Source organism: Oryctolagus cuniculus, chromosome 1 (assembly GCF_964237555.1).
Source record: "Oryctolagus cuniculus chromosome 1, mOryCun1.1, whole genome shotgun sequence".
Classification (NCBI taxonomy): domain Eukaryota; kingdom Metazoa; phylum Chordata; class Mammalia; order Lagomorpha; family Leporidae; genus Oryctolagus; species Oryctolagus cuniculus.
The window spans coordinates 153,177,484-153,192,391 of record NC_091432.1 but is presented as its reverse complement, the minus strand read 5'-3'; the positions used below and the strand labels follow the sequence as shown (position 1 = coordinate 153,192,391).

Below are 14,908 nucleotides of genomic sequence, written 5' to 3'. Positions count from 1 at the left end.
AAGATTTATTTGAAAGAGTTACAGAGAAGGAGAGGCAGAGGCAGAGAGAGAGAGAGAGAGAGAGAGAGAGAGAGAGAGAAAGGTCTTTCATCTGCTGGTTCACTCCCCAAATTGCCACAATGGCCAGGGCTGGGCCAGGCTAAAGAAGCCAGGAGCTTCTTCTGGGTTTCCCATGTGGGTACAGGAGCCCAAGGACTTGGGCCATCTCCCACTGCTATCCCAGCTGCATTAGCAGGGAGCTGGATCAGGAGTGGAACAGCTGGGACTCGAACTGGCACTCATGGGATGCTGGCACTGTAGATGGTGGCTTTACCTGGCACACCACAGCACCGGCCCCTAAATGAATTCTATTCCTATTTGCACATGATACTAGCTCCATTTAGTCTTTCTTTCTCAGCAGGAGATAAGAGCCTAGATCATAAATTAATACATTCATTACCCACATCAGTGTTACGTGACCAGTGTGGGCTCCATGCAGGTGATCTACCAGGAAGCTGAATTAGAGCCAGAGCACTGCTTGGTGGATGTGGACTCGGAGCTGGGAGAGTCAGGCACCATGTTTGTAAGAAACTCCTTCAGAGATCATCCTTGCCAAACCTGCCAAACTGAGATGCTCTCTAGGATAGAGCTTAGATGGGCTGGGTTCTCAAATGATGGTCTTCCTCTCTCCCGGTCCATTACAGTCTATAGAGCTGTGTCTCAAACACCCATCTCCCTTCTCCTTTAAGCATGAGGTTTCTTATCTCTTTAGTCTTCACTTCCAGAAATTCTGGCAGGCTTCTGGGGGCCAACTCAATTGACAAATCAGCTGATAGTAGTTTCTACTCCTCAGATCAAAAGAGCACTTTGTATTTCCCGTACTGTGCAAAGCAGGGTCTTACTGTAAGCTTCGCCAGAAGCAGACTCAGAGTCCAAGATCCAAATGCAAATAGTTTATTTATTTATTTGAAAGGCACAGAAAGGCAGAGAAAGAGCCTTCATCTGCTGATTTACTGCCCAGATGCCGACACCAGCCACAGCTGAACCAGGCCCTAGCCAGGAACAGGGAACATTCACCTGGTCTCCTCAGAGGATGGCAATGACACAATCATCTGAGCCATCACCTGCTGTCTCCTGGGGTTGGTATTAGCAGGAAGCTGGAGTCAAGAGAGGGAATGATAAAGACAAGAAAGAGAAAGCAGTCAAAAAGGTGTTCATCATTTAGCAAGTTACCTGGACAGGTGTTGGAGCTCAATCAAGTTGCATAACTCAGGAAGCCTGTGAAACTCTTATTAGAATTTTGCTACCAGAGGGGCAAAGATCTGGAGGATTTCTGTACCAACTCCTACCAATCATTGGTTGAAGGCTTCTAGGGAATGAGGTAATTTACTTTCCCAGTGTGTTGGCATGCCAACTCAGAGCATTTTAAGGCACAGGTGAAGGGCTACTCTTTTTTTTTTTTCTTCTTGAATATTGTATTTGCTAGGTTTAAATTATGTTGTATATATATATATATTCATTTTAACTTGTATTTTGGTGTTTTTAGAATTTTAATTGGATTTTAACAAATTGAATGTGATTTGTAGATACAGTTCTAAAAACATGATATTCACTCTCGCTACTGTCTCTCTCCCACCTCTTTCCTTCTCCCTTTGTTTCTTATTTTTTTTTTTTTAGTTTTTGAGATAACATTTTAAAAATTACATTACAGTAAAAAGGCTTAATACTTAACCAAATAAGAAGTTTAACAAGTAAAAAGCAAAAGGACCCTTGTTTAGTGGGAATTTATAAACAAAAATTGAATGGAAAAATGACCATTTCACCCACAAACAGTAAATTTTTAAGTAATCACAGCTAATTAGAACTATAGTACCATGACATTCTTAACCATTGGCTTGACAAAGTTGTAAACTGTTTTACAAAACTATATTTGCAGCAATACTAATACAGGCATTTTTTTCTTTTTTTTTTTGTTTGTTTGTTTTTTAGATTTTAGTTCCCATATATAAAGGAGAACATGTAGTATTTGTCTTTCTGGGTCTGGCTTATTTCACTCAACATGATATCCTCCAGTTGTGTTCTTTTTGCTGCAAATGGTAGAATTTCCTTTTTTTTTTTTTTTTAACTTTTATTTAATGAATATACGTTTCCAAAGTACGAATAATGGATTACTATGGCTTCCCCCCCATACCGTCCCTCCCACCCACAACCCTCCCCTTTCCCACTCCCTCTCCCCTTCCATTCACATCAAGATTCATTTTCGATTATCTTAATATACAGAAGATCAGCTTAGTATACATTAAGTAAGGATTTCAACAGTTTGCTCCCACACAGAAACATAAAGTGAAAAATAATAGATGATTTTTTTTAATGATGATGAAATCAGAGCAGACCTATTGTCATGTTTAATCCCAGTGAGAGTCAAGTTGGGAGTTGATAGTTTCTTTTCTTTTTTTTTTTTTTTTTTTTTTTTTTTTTTTTTTTTTACAGAGGATCAGTTTAGTATGCATTAAGTAAAGATTTCAACAGTTTGCACCCCCATAGAAACACAAAGTGAAATATATTATTTGAGTACTCGTTATAGCATTAAATCTCAATGCACAGCACATTAAGGACAGAGATCCTACATGAGGAGTAAGTGCACAGTGACTCCTGTTGTTGACTTTACCAATTGACACTCCTGTCTATGGCATCAGTAATCTCCCTATGCTCCAGTCATGAGTTTCCAAGGCTATGGAAGCCCCTTGAGTTCTCCGACTCTTATCTTGTTTAGACAAGGTCATAGTCAAAGTGGAGGTTCTCTCCTCCCTTCAGAGAAAGGTACCTCCTTCTTTGAAGACCTGTTCTTTCCACTGAGATCTCACTCACAGAGATCTTTTGCCAGAGTGTCTTGGCTTTCCATGCCTGAAATACTCTCATGGGCTTTTCAGCCAGATCTGAATGCCTTTAGGGCTGATTCTGAGGCCAGAGTGCTATTTAGGGCATCTGCCATTCTATGAGTCTGCTGAGTATCTCACTTCCCATGTTGGATCACTCTCCCCTTTATTTATTCTATCGGTTAGTGTTAGCAGGTACTAGACTTGCTTATGTGCTCCCTTTGACTCTTAGTCCTTTCATTATGATCAATTGCGAACTGAAATTGATCACTTGGACTAGTGAGATGGCATTGGTACATGCCACCTTGATGGGATTAAATTGGAGTCCCCTGGTATGTTTCTAACTCTACCATTTGGGGCAAGTCAGCTTGAGCATGTCCCAAATTATATATCTCTTCCCTCTCTTATTCCTACTCTTATGTTTAACAGGGATCACATTTCAGTTAAATTTCAACACTTAAGAATAACTGTGTATTAATTACAGAATTAAATCAGTCATATTAAGTAGAACAGACAAAAAAACTACTAAGAGGGATAATGTATTAAGTTGTTCATTAACAGTCAGGGCTATGCTGATCAAGTCACCGTTTCCCATAGTGTCCCTTTCACTTCAACAAGTTTCCTTTTTGGTGTTCAGTCAGTTGTCACCGATCAGGGAGAACATATGGTATTTGTCCCTTTGGGACTGGCTTATTTCACTCAGCATGATGTGTTCCAGATTCCTCCATTTTGTTGCAAATGACTGGATTTCGTTGTTTCTTACTGCAGTATAGTATTCTAAAGAGTACATATCCCATAATTTCTTTATCCAGTCTACCGTTGATGGGCATTTAGGTTGGTTCCAGGTCTTAGCTATTGTGAATTGTGCTGCAATAAACATTAGGCTGCAGACCGCATTTTTGTTTGCCAATTTAAATTCCTTTGGGTAAATTCCAAGGAGTGGGATGGCTGGGTCGAACGGTAGGGTTATCTTCAGGTTTCTGAGGAATCTCCAGACTGATTTCCATAGTGGCTTGACCAGTTTGCATTCCCACCAACAGTGGGTTAGTGTCCCTTTTTCCCCACATCCTCGCCAGCATCTGTTGTTGGTAGATTTCTGAATGTGAGCCATTCTAACCGGGGTGAGGTGGAACCTCATTGTGGTTTTGATTTGCATTTCTCTGATTGCTAATGACCTTGAACATTTTTTCATGTGCCTGTTGGCCATTTGGATTTCCTCTTTTGAAAAATGTCTATTGAGGTCCTTGGCCCATCTCTTAATTGGGTTGTTGGTTTTGTTTTTGTGGAGTTTCTTGATCTCTTTGTAGATTCTGGTTATTAACCCTTTATCTGTTGCATAGTTTGCAAATATTTTTTCCCATTCTGACGGTTGTCTCTTCACTCTCCTGACTGTTTCTTTTGCAGTACAGAAACTTCTCAATTTGAGGCAATCCCAATAGTTAATTTTGGCTTTGACTGCCTGTGCCTCCCGGGTCTTTTCCAGAAACTCTTTGCCTGTGCCAATATCTTGAAGGGTTTCTCCAATGTTCTCTAGTAACTTGATGGTGTCAGGTCGTAGATTTAGGTCTTTGATCCATGTTGAGTAGATTTTTGTGTAAGGTGTAAGGTAGGGGTCTTGCTTCATGATTCTGCATGTGGAAATCCAATTTTCCCAGCACCATTTATTGAATAGACTGTCCTTGCTCCAGGAATTAGTTTTAGATCCTTGATCAAATATAAGTTGGCTGTAGATGTTTGGGTTGATTTCTGGTATTTCAATTCTGTTCCATTGGTCTATCCTTCTGTTTCTGTACCAGTACCATGCTGTTTTGATTACAACTGCCCTGGAGTATGTCCTGAAATCTGGTATTGTGATGCCTCCGGCTTTGTTTTTGTTGTACAAGATTGCTTTAGCTATTCGAGGTCTCTTGTGCCTCCATATAAATTTCTGCACCAATTTTTCCAGATCTGAGAAGAAGGTCTTCGGTATCTTGATTGGTATTGCATTGAATCTATAAATTGCTTTTGGGAGAATGGACATTTTGATGATATTGATTCTTCCAATCCATGAGCATGGAAGATTTTTCCATTTCTTGGTATCCTCTTCTATTTCTTTCTTTAAGGTTTTGTAATTTTCATCGTAGAGATCTTTAACGTCCTTGGTTAAGTTTATTCCAAGGTATTTGATTGTTTTTGTAGCTATTGTGAATGGGATTGATCTTAGAATTTCTTCCTCAGCCATGGCATTGTCTGTGTATACAAAGGCTGTTGATTTTTGTGCATTGATTTTATACCCTGCTACTTTGCCAAAATCTTCTATGAGTTCCAATAGTCTCTTGGTAGAGTTCTTTGGGTCCCCTAAATAAAGAATCATGTCATCTGCAAAGAGGGATAGTTTGAGTTCTTCCTTCCCAATTTGTATCCCTTTAATTTCTTTTTCTTGCCTAATAGCTCTGGCTAGAACCTCCAGAACTATATTGAATAGCAGTGGTGAGAGTGGACATCCCTGTCTGGTCCCAGATCTCAGTGGAAATGCTTCCAACTTTTCCCCATTCAATAGGATGTTGGCTGTGGGTTTTTCATAGATTGCTTTGATTGTATTGAGGAATGTTCCTTCCAAACCCAGTTTGCTTAGAGTTTTCATCATGAACGGGTGTTGTATTTTATCAAATGCTTTCTCGGCATCTATTGAGAGAATCATATGGTTTTTCTTCTGCAGTCTGTTAATGTGGTGTATCACATTGATTGTCTTGCGCACATTAAACCATCCCTGCATACCAGGGATAAATCCCACTTGGTCTGGGTGGATGATCTTTCTGATGTGTTGTTGCATTCTATTGGCGAGAATTTTATTGAGGATTTTTGCATCTATGTTCATCAGGGATATTGGTCTGTAATTCTCTTTCAGTGCTGCATCTTTTCCCGGCTTAGGAATTAAGGTGATGCTGGCTTCATAGAAAGAATTTGGGAGGATTCCCTCTTCTTCAATTGTTCTGAATAGTTTGAGAAGAATTGGAGTTAGTTCTTCTTTAAATGTCTGGTAGAATTCAGCAGTGAATCCATCTGGTCCTGGGCTTTTCTTTGTTGGGAGGGCCTTTATTACTGTTTCAATTTCTGTCTCAGTTATGGGTCTGTTTAGGTTTTCGATGTCTTCCTGGTTCAATTTAGGTAGGTTGCATGTGTCCAGGAATCTATCCATTTCTGATAGGTTTCCCTGTTTGCTGGCATACAAGTCCTTGTAGTAATTTCTGATGATTCTTTTTATTTCTGTGGTGTCTGTTGTTACATTTCCTTTTTCAACTCTGATTTTATTGATTTGGGTCTTTTCTCTTCTTTTTTTAGTTAGTTGGGCCAATGGGGTGTCAATTTTGTTTATTTTTTCAAAAAACCAGCTCCTCGTTTGGCTGATTTTTTGTAATGTTTTTCTTGATTCAATCCTGTTGATTTCTTCTCTGATTTTAATTATTTCTCTTCTCCTACTAGATTTGGGTCTGGTTTGCTGTAGGTTTTCTAGATCCTTGAGGTGAATAGAAAGCTCATCTATTTGGTGCCTTTCCAATTTCTTGATGTAGGCACCTATTGATATAAACTTTCCTCTTAACACTGCTTTTGCTGCGTCCCATATGTTTTGGTATGTTGTGCTGTTATCCTCATTTACTTCCAGAAAGTTTTTGATTTCTCTTTTGATTTCTTCTATGACCCATTGTTCATTCAGGAGCATGTTGTTCAATCTCCATGTGTTTGCGTATGCTCTAGGGATTCCTGAGTTGTTCATTTCCAACTTCATTCCTTTATGGTCTGAGAAGCTGCATGGTATGATTCTAATTCTTTTGAATTTGCTGAGACTTGCTTTATGGCCTAGTATGTGGTCAATCCTAGAGAAGGTTCCATGTACTGCTGAGAAGAATGTATAATCTTTAGCTGTAGGATTGAAAGTTCTGTATATATCTGTTAGATCCATTTGGGCTATAGTGTCGTTTAAATCTACTGTATCCTTGTTGATCTTCTGTCCTATTGATCTGTCTATTTCTGAGAGTGGAGTATTGAAGTCCCCCAGTACTATTGTATTGGGGTCTAAGTCTCCCTTTAAGTCCATTAACAAATCTTTTAGATAAACCGGTGCCCTGTAGTTAGGTGCATATACATTGATAATTGTTATATCTTCCTGTTGAATTGATCCCTTAATCATTATGTAGTGTCCCTCTTTGTCTCTCTTAATGGTTTTTGTGGTAAAGTTTATGGTGTCTGATATTAAGATGGCTACGCCTGCTCTTTTTTCATTTCTGTTGGCATGGTATATCTTTTTCCAGCCTTTCACTTTCAGTCTGTATGGATCTTTGTTGGAAAGATGTGTTTCTTGTAAGCAGCAAATAGATGGGTTTTGTTTTTTAACCCAATCAGCCAAACGGTGTCTTTTAACTGGACAGTTCAGGCCATTCACGTTCAATGTGACTAATGATAAGTGGTAACTTTGCCCTGCCATTTGCCAAAGATAAGTTCTAATATATGCTTTGAATTCCCTGTGATCTTTTGCTGTGAGCTTTCCTTCCTTGGTTTCCTTCCTTTACCTTCTTTCATATTGATGACCGTGTTTCTTTGTTTCTGTGTGTAACACATCTTTAAGCATCTTTTGCAGGGCTGGACGAGTGGCAACAAATTCTTTCAATTTCTGTTTGTTATGAAAAGTCTTTATTTCACCTTCATTCACAAATGATAGCTTTGCAGGATATAATATTCTGGGCTGGCAGTTGTTCTCTCTTAGTACCTGGGCTATATCTTGCCATTCCCTCCTAGCTTGTAGAGTTTCTGATGAGAAGTCAGCTGTGAGTCTGATTGGAGATCCTCTGAGAGTAATCTGACGTTTCTCTCTTGCACATTTTAGGATCTTTTCTTTATGTTTCACTGTGGAGAGTTTAATTACAACGTGCCGTGGTGAGGGTCTCTTTTGGTCGTGTTTATTAGGGGTTCTGTGAGCTTCCTGTACTAGGATTTCTCTGTCCTTCTCCAAACCTGGGAAATTTTCTGCTAATATCTCACTAAAAAGGCCTTCTAATCCTTTCTCCCTCTCCATGCCTTCAGGAACTCCTAGAACCCGAATGTTGGGTTTTTTAATAGTATCCTGAAGATTCCCGACAATATGTTTTAGATTCCTAATTTCCTCTTCTTTTCTTTGGTCTGACTGTATCCTTTCCTGTTCTCTGTCTTCTAAGTCCGATATTCTCTCTTCTGCTTCTCCCATTCTGTTTGTAAGGCTCTCTATTGTGTTTTTCATTTGATCTATTGAATTCTTCACTTCAGTTACTATCCCAGTTTCCTGTTGTACTAGTTGTTTCGTTTCATTTTGATTCCTCCTTAATATTTCATTTTCACGAGAGAGATTTTCTATCTTGTCCATTAAGGATTTCTGTAGTTCAAGAATTTGTTTTTGAGAACTTCTTAATGTTCTTATCAATTTTTTGAGATCTGCTTCTTGCATTTCTTCTATGTCATCATCCTCATAATCTTGAATTGGGGTGTCTTTTTCATTTGAGGGCTTCATGGTGACTTCCTTGTTTTTATTACCTTGGTTTTTGCGTTTGTTATTTGTCATATTGGAGATATTTGGTTTCTTCACTGTGGTGCTTTTTCTTGTTATACTATGACTCTAGATTAAGTGGACTATCTGTTTTTGATGGAGCCTTAGGGCTTGAGATGGGTGTGGCCTGAGAGCTCTGTTTGGTGTGCCAAAGGTGACACTCCCAGGTTAGGCGTGGTAAACCTCTCTCTCTCTCTCTCTCTTTTTTTTTTTGATTCAACAGGGAAGTTATTCTGCACAGCTGAACAAAGTTGGAGGTAGTTAGCAGGCAAATGATATACCCACAGGAGCCAGAGATCAGAAGCTCTTTCCCAAGGACCACACAGGGAATCTGTTCGGCCCTTAGAGTGGGCTCAAATTCTCCTTCAGTCTCCCACTGGGTTGCCAAAGTTACGGAATTGTAGCGTCTCTGGAGAGTGCTCACGTGAATTCCGTGAGTTCTCTCCCCCACCGTCTCTTTTTTCACAGTCTCAGTTCAGTAGCACCATAAATTTACTAAGTCCTAATCTCCTGTTAATTCGCCCCACCCAGAGTCAGGTTTTACTGCTAGGCTCAGGGCCGGTGCAGACCTGAGGTCGCTCTGCTTATGACGTATGTCCAAGATGGCGCCTGCTCTTTGTCTTGCTCGCCCTTGAGAGGTGAGCGGAGAGAGAGAAACCCGTGTCCATACCAGTCACCTTTTTTTTTTTCCCTCTCTCTCTCTTCCAGTTAGCTTGGTGAAGTCCCCCCCGCCCCGGGGGTCGTTCCCTCTAGTCTCCTCTCTCCGCTTGCCTGCCGGTGTCTCGGGTTATTGAGGTTCGGCTCACCTCGCGTTCCAGCGCTGGTGTGTTGAGTCTGCCGCTGATGTCCCGAACTGTGGGCTCCCACGCTCTCCACGCAGGTCTGCTCCCCTTCCAGCGCCGATGTGTGGACTTGGAGCCCTGGACTTCTCAAGTCTCCCCGCTGTTGCACTCCCCTTCGAGCACTTGCACGCAGACCCTGCAGCTTGCGCAGCTCAGTCCCGCGGCTCGGCTTCCGCGGCTCAGTCCCGCGGCTCGGTCCTGCGGTTCAGCTTTCGCGCGCGGTGGGCGACCTTGTTCTCCCAGTAGGTCCTCCGATTCACGCCCACTGGATCCAGAAGAGTTTTGTCTGCAATATTTTCCTGGTTCTTTTTTCTGAGGCTACCGTAACTCCCCTTTTATTAAACTAAATTTTCCCGGACTATCGATGCGCGCCCTCACTATTCCGCCATCTTGGCTCCGCCAGAATTTCCTTTTTTACAGCTGAATAATATTCCATTGTGAATACATAGCACATTTTCTTAATCCATTCATGTGATGATGACACCTTGGTTGGTTCCATATTTTGGCTGTTGTGAACAGCGCTGCTATGAACATGGTGGTGCAGGTATCTCTTTGATTCATTGTGTTCAATGTGTAAGCCCAGTAGTGAGATTGCTGGATCACATGACAAGTCTATTTCTAGTTTAAGAAATCAGCACACCGTTTTCCACAATGGCTGCACTAATTTACATTCCCACCAACAGTGTGTAAGTGTTCCTTTTCTCCCACATCCTCGCCAGCATTTGTTACTCTTTTTGTTTTGGATTTTAGCCATTCTGACAGAGGTGAGGTAGGATCTCATTATGGTTTTGATTTGCATTTCCCTGATGGCTAGTGATGTTGAGCATTTTTTCATATATTTGCTGGCCATTTGTATTTTTTCTCTTGAGAAGAAAAAATTGAAGCCCTTTGCCCATTACTCAGCTGGATTGGTGGGTTTTTTTTGTTTGTTTGTTATTAAGCTTTTAAAGTTGTTGATACATTTGGGATATTAATCCTTTGTCAGATAGGTGGTTTGCAAATATTTTTTCCCATTCTGTTGACTATTTCTTCACTCTATTGATCATTTCCTTTGCTGTGCAAAAGCTTCTGAGTTTGATATAGGCTCATTTATTTAGTCTTCCTTTTGTTGCTTGTGCTTTAAGGGTCTTATCCAAGAAGTTTTAATCTACACCAATGTCTTAGAGTGTTTCCCCTATGTTTTCTTCTAACAACTTCATAGTCTCAGCTCTTAAATTTAGGTCTTTGATCTTTCTTGAGTTGATTTTTGTATATAGTTAGAGGTACAGATCTAATATCATTCTTCTACATATATAAATCCAGTTTTGCCAGCACCATTTGTTGAAGAGACTATCCTTACTCCACTGTTTGGTCTGAGCACTTTTGTCAACAATCAGTTGGTTATGTGTATGTGGATTAATTTCTGGGCTCTCTATTCTGTTCCATTGATCTATATATTGATTTTATGCCAGTACCATGCTATTTTAATTACTATAGCTCTTTAGTATGCTTTGAAGTCAGGAATTGTGATGCCACCATCTTGATTTTTCTTGTTCAGGATCATTTTATCTATTCTGTTTTTTTTTATTCTATATGAATTTCAGGATTGCTTTTTCTAGTTCTGTAAATAATGTCATTGGTATTATGATAGGGATTGCATTGAATTTATAGATTGCTTTAGGTTATATAGACATTTTATTGATATTGATTCCTCCAATCTATGAGCAAGGGATATCTTTCCATTTTTGTATGTCCTTGATGATTTCTTTCATCAATGTTAATTTTCACTATAGAGATCTTTCACTTCTTTGGTTAAATTTATTCCCAAATATCTATCTTGTGGCTATTGTGAATGGGATTTCTTTCTTGATTTCTTTCTGTCAGTTCATCACTAGCATAAAGAAGCTACTTTTTTGGTATGTTTATTTTGTAAATAAAATTTGGTATGTTTATTTATCAATGCTGACAGCTTTTTGGTGGAGTGTTTGAGTTTTTCCATGTGCAACATCATGTCATCTGCAAACATGTTTAATTTGACTTCTTCTCTTTTCTAATTTGATGCCCTTTATTTCTTTCTCCTCCCTAACTGCTCTTACTAGAACTTCCAATACTATATTGAATAAGAGTGGTGAAAGCAAACATTCTTGTCTTGTTCTAGATCTGAGGGGAAATGCTTTCAGTTTTTCCCCATTCAGTATGATACTGGGTATTGGTTTGTGATAAATAGCTTTTATAATTTTGAGGAATGTTCCTTCTATACCTAATATGTAGAGAGTTTTTATCATGAAGGAGTGTTGAATCTTAACAAATGCTTTTTCTGCATCTACTGAGATGACCATATGGTTTTTGTTCTTTATACTATTGATGTGATTTATGAGGTCTATTAACTTGCAAATGTTGAACCACTCTTGCATTTCTGAGATAAAGACCACTTGATTGTGATATATGATCTTTTTGATGTGGTTTTGGATTTGATTTGCTAGTATTCTGAGAATCCTCACAGCTATGTTCAATAAGGAAATAGGTCTGTAGTTTTTTTTCATGTCATTGGTTTTGGTATCAAAGTAATGCTGGCCTCATAAAAAGAGTTTGACGGAGTTCCATCCTGTTCAGTATTTTGGAATAGTTTCAAGAGTATTGGAGCTAACTTCTTCTTTGAATGTTTTGTAGAATTCAGTAGTAAAACCATCAGGTCCTAGACTTTTCCTGGATGGAAACTTGTGATTACTACTTCAATCTGATTGCTTGTTACGAGTCTGTTTAGATGGCCTATATCTTCTTTTTATTTATTTTTAAAGATTTATTTGTTTGAAAGGCAGAGTTACATAAAGAGAGGGAGATATTGAGAGAGAGGGAGATCTTCCATCTGTGGGTTCAGTCCCCAAATGCCAGAGCAGCCAGGACTGGGCCAGGCTGAATCCAGGAGCCAGGTGCTTCTTGCAAATCTCCCACATAGGTGCAGGGGCCTAAGCACTTGAGCCATCTTCCACTGCTTTTCCAGGCCATCAGCAGGGAACTGGATGGGAAGTGGAGCAGCCAGGACTTGAGCCGGCACCCATATGGAATGCCAGCATTGCAGGCAGTGGTTTAACCCATTACACCACAGTGCCTGCTCCATCTATATCTTCTTGATTTAATTTTGGTAAGTTATATGAATGCAGGAATGTATGCATTTCTTCAAGGTTTTCAAGTTCATTAGCATATAGTTCATCATTATAGTTCCTGTGATCCTTTGTATTTCAGTGGTGTCTGTTGTAATGTCTCCTTTTTACATCTCTAATTTTGTTTGTTTTGCCTTTTATTCTTTGCTAGTCTAGCTAAAGGTTTATATATTTTGTTTATTTTCTCAAAAAACAACCTTTAGTTTTGCTGATTTTTTTTTTAGTTTCAATTTCATTTATTTCTGCTCTTATCCTTATTTCTCATCTGCTGATTTGGGATTTGGTTTGTTTTTGTTTTTCTAAGTCTTCAAGATGTACCTTTAATTTGAGATTTTTCTCTTTTTAATGTAAACACTTAATGCTATAAATTTCCCTCTTGATACTGCTTTTGCTGTATCACAGGTTTTGATATGTTGTATTTTCATTTATTTCACAAAAGTTTATTTCCTTTTTAACTTCTTCCAATGCCCATTGATCATTCAGTAGCAAATATTTAATTTCCAAGTGTTTATGGATGTTCTATTGTTCTTCTTGTTGATTTCTAGTTTTATTCCTTTATGGTCTGAGAAGATACATGGTACTATTTCAATCTTTTAAGTTTTCAAGATTTGATTTGTGGCCTAATATGTGGTTTATCCTAAAAAACATTCCATGTGGTGATGAGAAGAATATTTGTTCTGTAGCCATTGGGTGAAATGTCCTGTAAATGTCTGTTAGGTCCTTTGGCTAGATAGTATGCTTCAACTCTGATACCTTTATTGATTTTCTTGGTCTGAATGATCTAGCCATTGATGAGAGTAGGATGTTGAAGTCCTCCACTATTATAGTATTGAAGTCTATCTTTCCCTTTAGGTCTCATAATATTTTCTATAGGTATCTGGATGGTTTTGTGTTGGGTGCCAAAGAGACAGAGAAGGAGAGATGGAGAAAGATCTTCTACCCACTCATTCACTCCACAAATAGCTACAATGATCAGAGGAGAGCTAGGCCAAAGGCAGAAGCCTAGAACTCCATCTAGATCTCCCATGTGGGTGGCAGGGGCCCAAGTACTTGGGCCATCCTCTGCTGACTTTTTGGACATATTACCATGGAGCTGGATCAGAAGCAGAGCAGCTGGGACTTGATACTGTGTTCTGAAATGAGATTCAGACTTTGCAGGTAGTGGCTTAACTCAATATGCCATAGCACCAGCCTATGCGTTTTTGGCTTTCTTGTAATAAAACACAATGCCAGTAAATGAGTGTGTATCCTTGAATGAGTAGGTTCGGTGAAGCACTGAATTCTTTCAGGCATAGGTAGAATACTATCACTCAGGTCTGGCACTGTGGCATAGTCAGTAAAACCGCCCACTTGTAGTCCTGGCATCCCATATGGGCACCGGTTTGAGTTCTAGCTGCTCCACTTCTGATCCAGCTCTCTGCTATGGCTTAGGAAAGCAGTTGAGAATGGCCCAAGTCCTTAGGCCCTGCACCACATGGGAGACCTGGAAGAAACTCCTGGCTTTGGATTGGCGCAGCTCCGGCCATTGTGGCCATCTGGGTAGTGAACCAGTGAATGAAAGAATGAAAGATCTCTCTGTCTCTCTCTCTCTCTCTTCTCTCTCTCTCCTCTCTTTTCTCTCTTCCCTCTTCTCTCTGCCTCTCTCTAACTCTGCCTTTCAAATAAAATGAATAAATCTTTAAAAAAAAGAAAGAAAAATACGACCACTCTCATTAGAGCAGTACTTCTCAAATGTTATTATACATATAAATTGTCAAAGCATCTTGTCAAAATGCAGATTGATTAAATAAGTCTGCGGTAGGGCCAATAGTTCTGATTTTCTGTCCAGCTCCTTGATAACACTGGAGCTGCTGCTCCACTATTCACTCTAGCAAAGGCATGGGTATAGAATCAGCTAGGTGATCACATAGGAGCTGTCTATTAAATATTTTGTTGCACAAGGTCCCAAAAGGCTTCAACAATACTTCCATTATGCTAAAGTCAGCTCAGACTAAGTCCAAGAGCCAGAAACCAACCACCTGGAAATTGAAATTTCCAAAAACTCAGATAAAGAGTTCAAAATAAATCTTTCAAGAAAATGTGAAAAAAATCCAGGAGAATACAGAGATTTAATAGAAATGATTGAACAAAATCAAGAAGAATGGCCAGTGCTGTGGTGTAGTGGGAAGCTGCCACCTGCAATGCCAGCATCACATATGGGTGCCGGCTTGAGTCCTGGCTGCTCCTCTTCCAATCAAACTCTCTGCTATGGCCTGGGAAAGCAATAGAAAATGGTCCAAGTCCTTGGGCTCCTATACCTTCATGGGAGACCTGGAGAAGACTCCTGGCTCCTGGCTTTGGATCAGTCCAGCTATGGCCATTGCAGCCATTTGGGAAGTGAATCAGTGGATGGAAGACCTCTTTCTCTCTCTCTCTTTCTCTCTCTCTCTACCTCTGCCTCTCTGTAACTCTTTCAAATAAATAAATCTTTATTTTAAAAAATGAAGCAGGGGCTGGCGCCGTGGCACAGTAGGTTAA

The 14,908-nt window shown here is 39.7% G+C and overlaps 1 pseudogene; it reads left to right on the top strand.

The window, feature by feature from the left end:
- The first annotated feature begins 472 nt into the window (after positions 1-472).
- LOC100340202 (inorganic pyrophosphatase-like) overlaps positions 473-14,908 on the top strand; it is a 32,415-nt pseudogene continuing 17,979 nt past the window's right edge.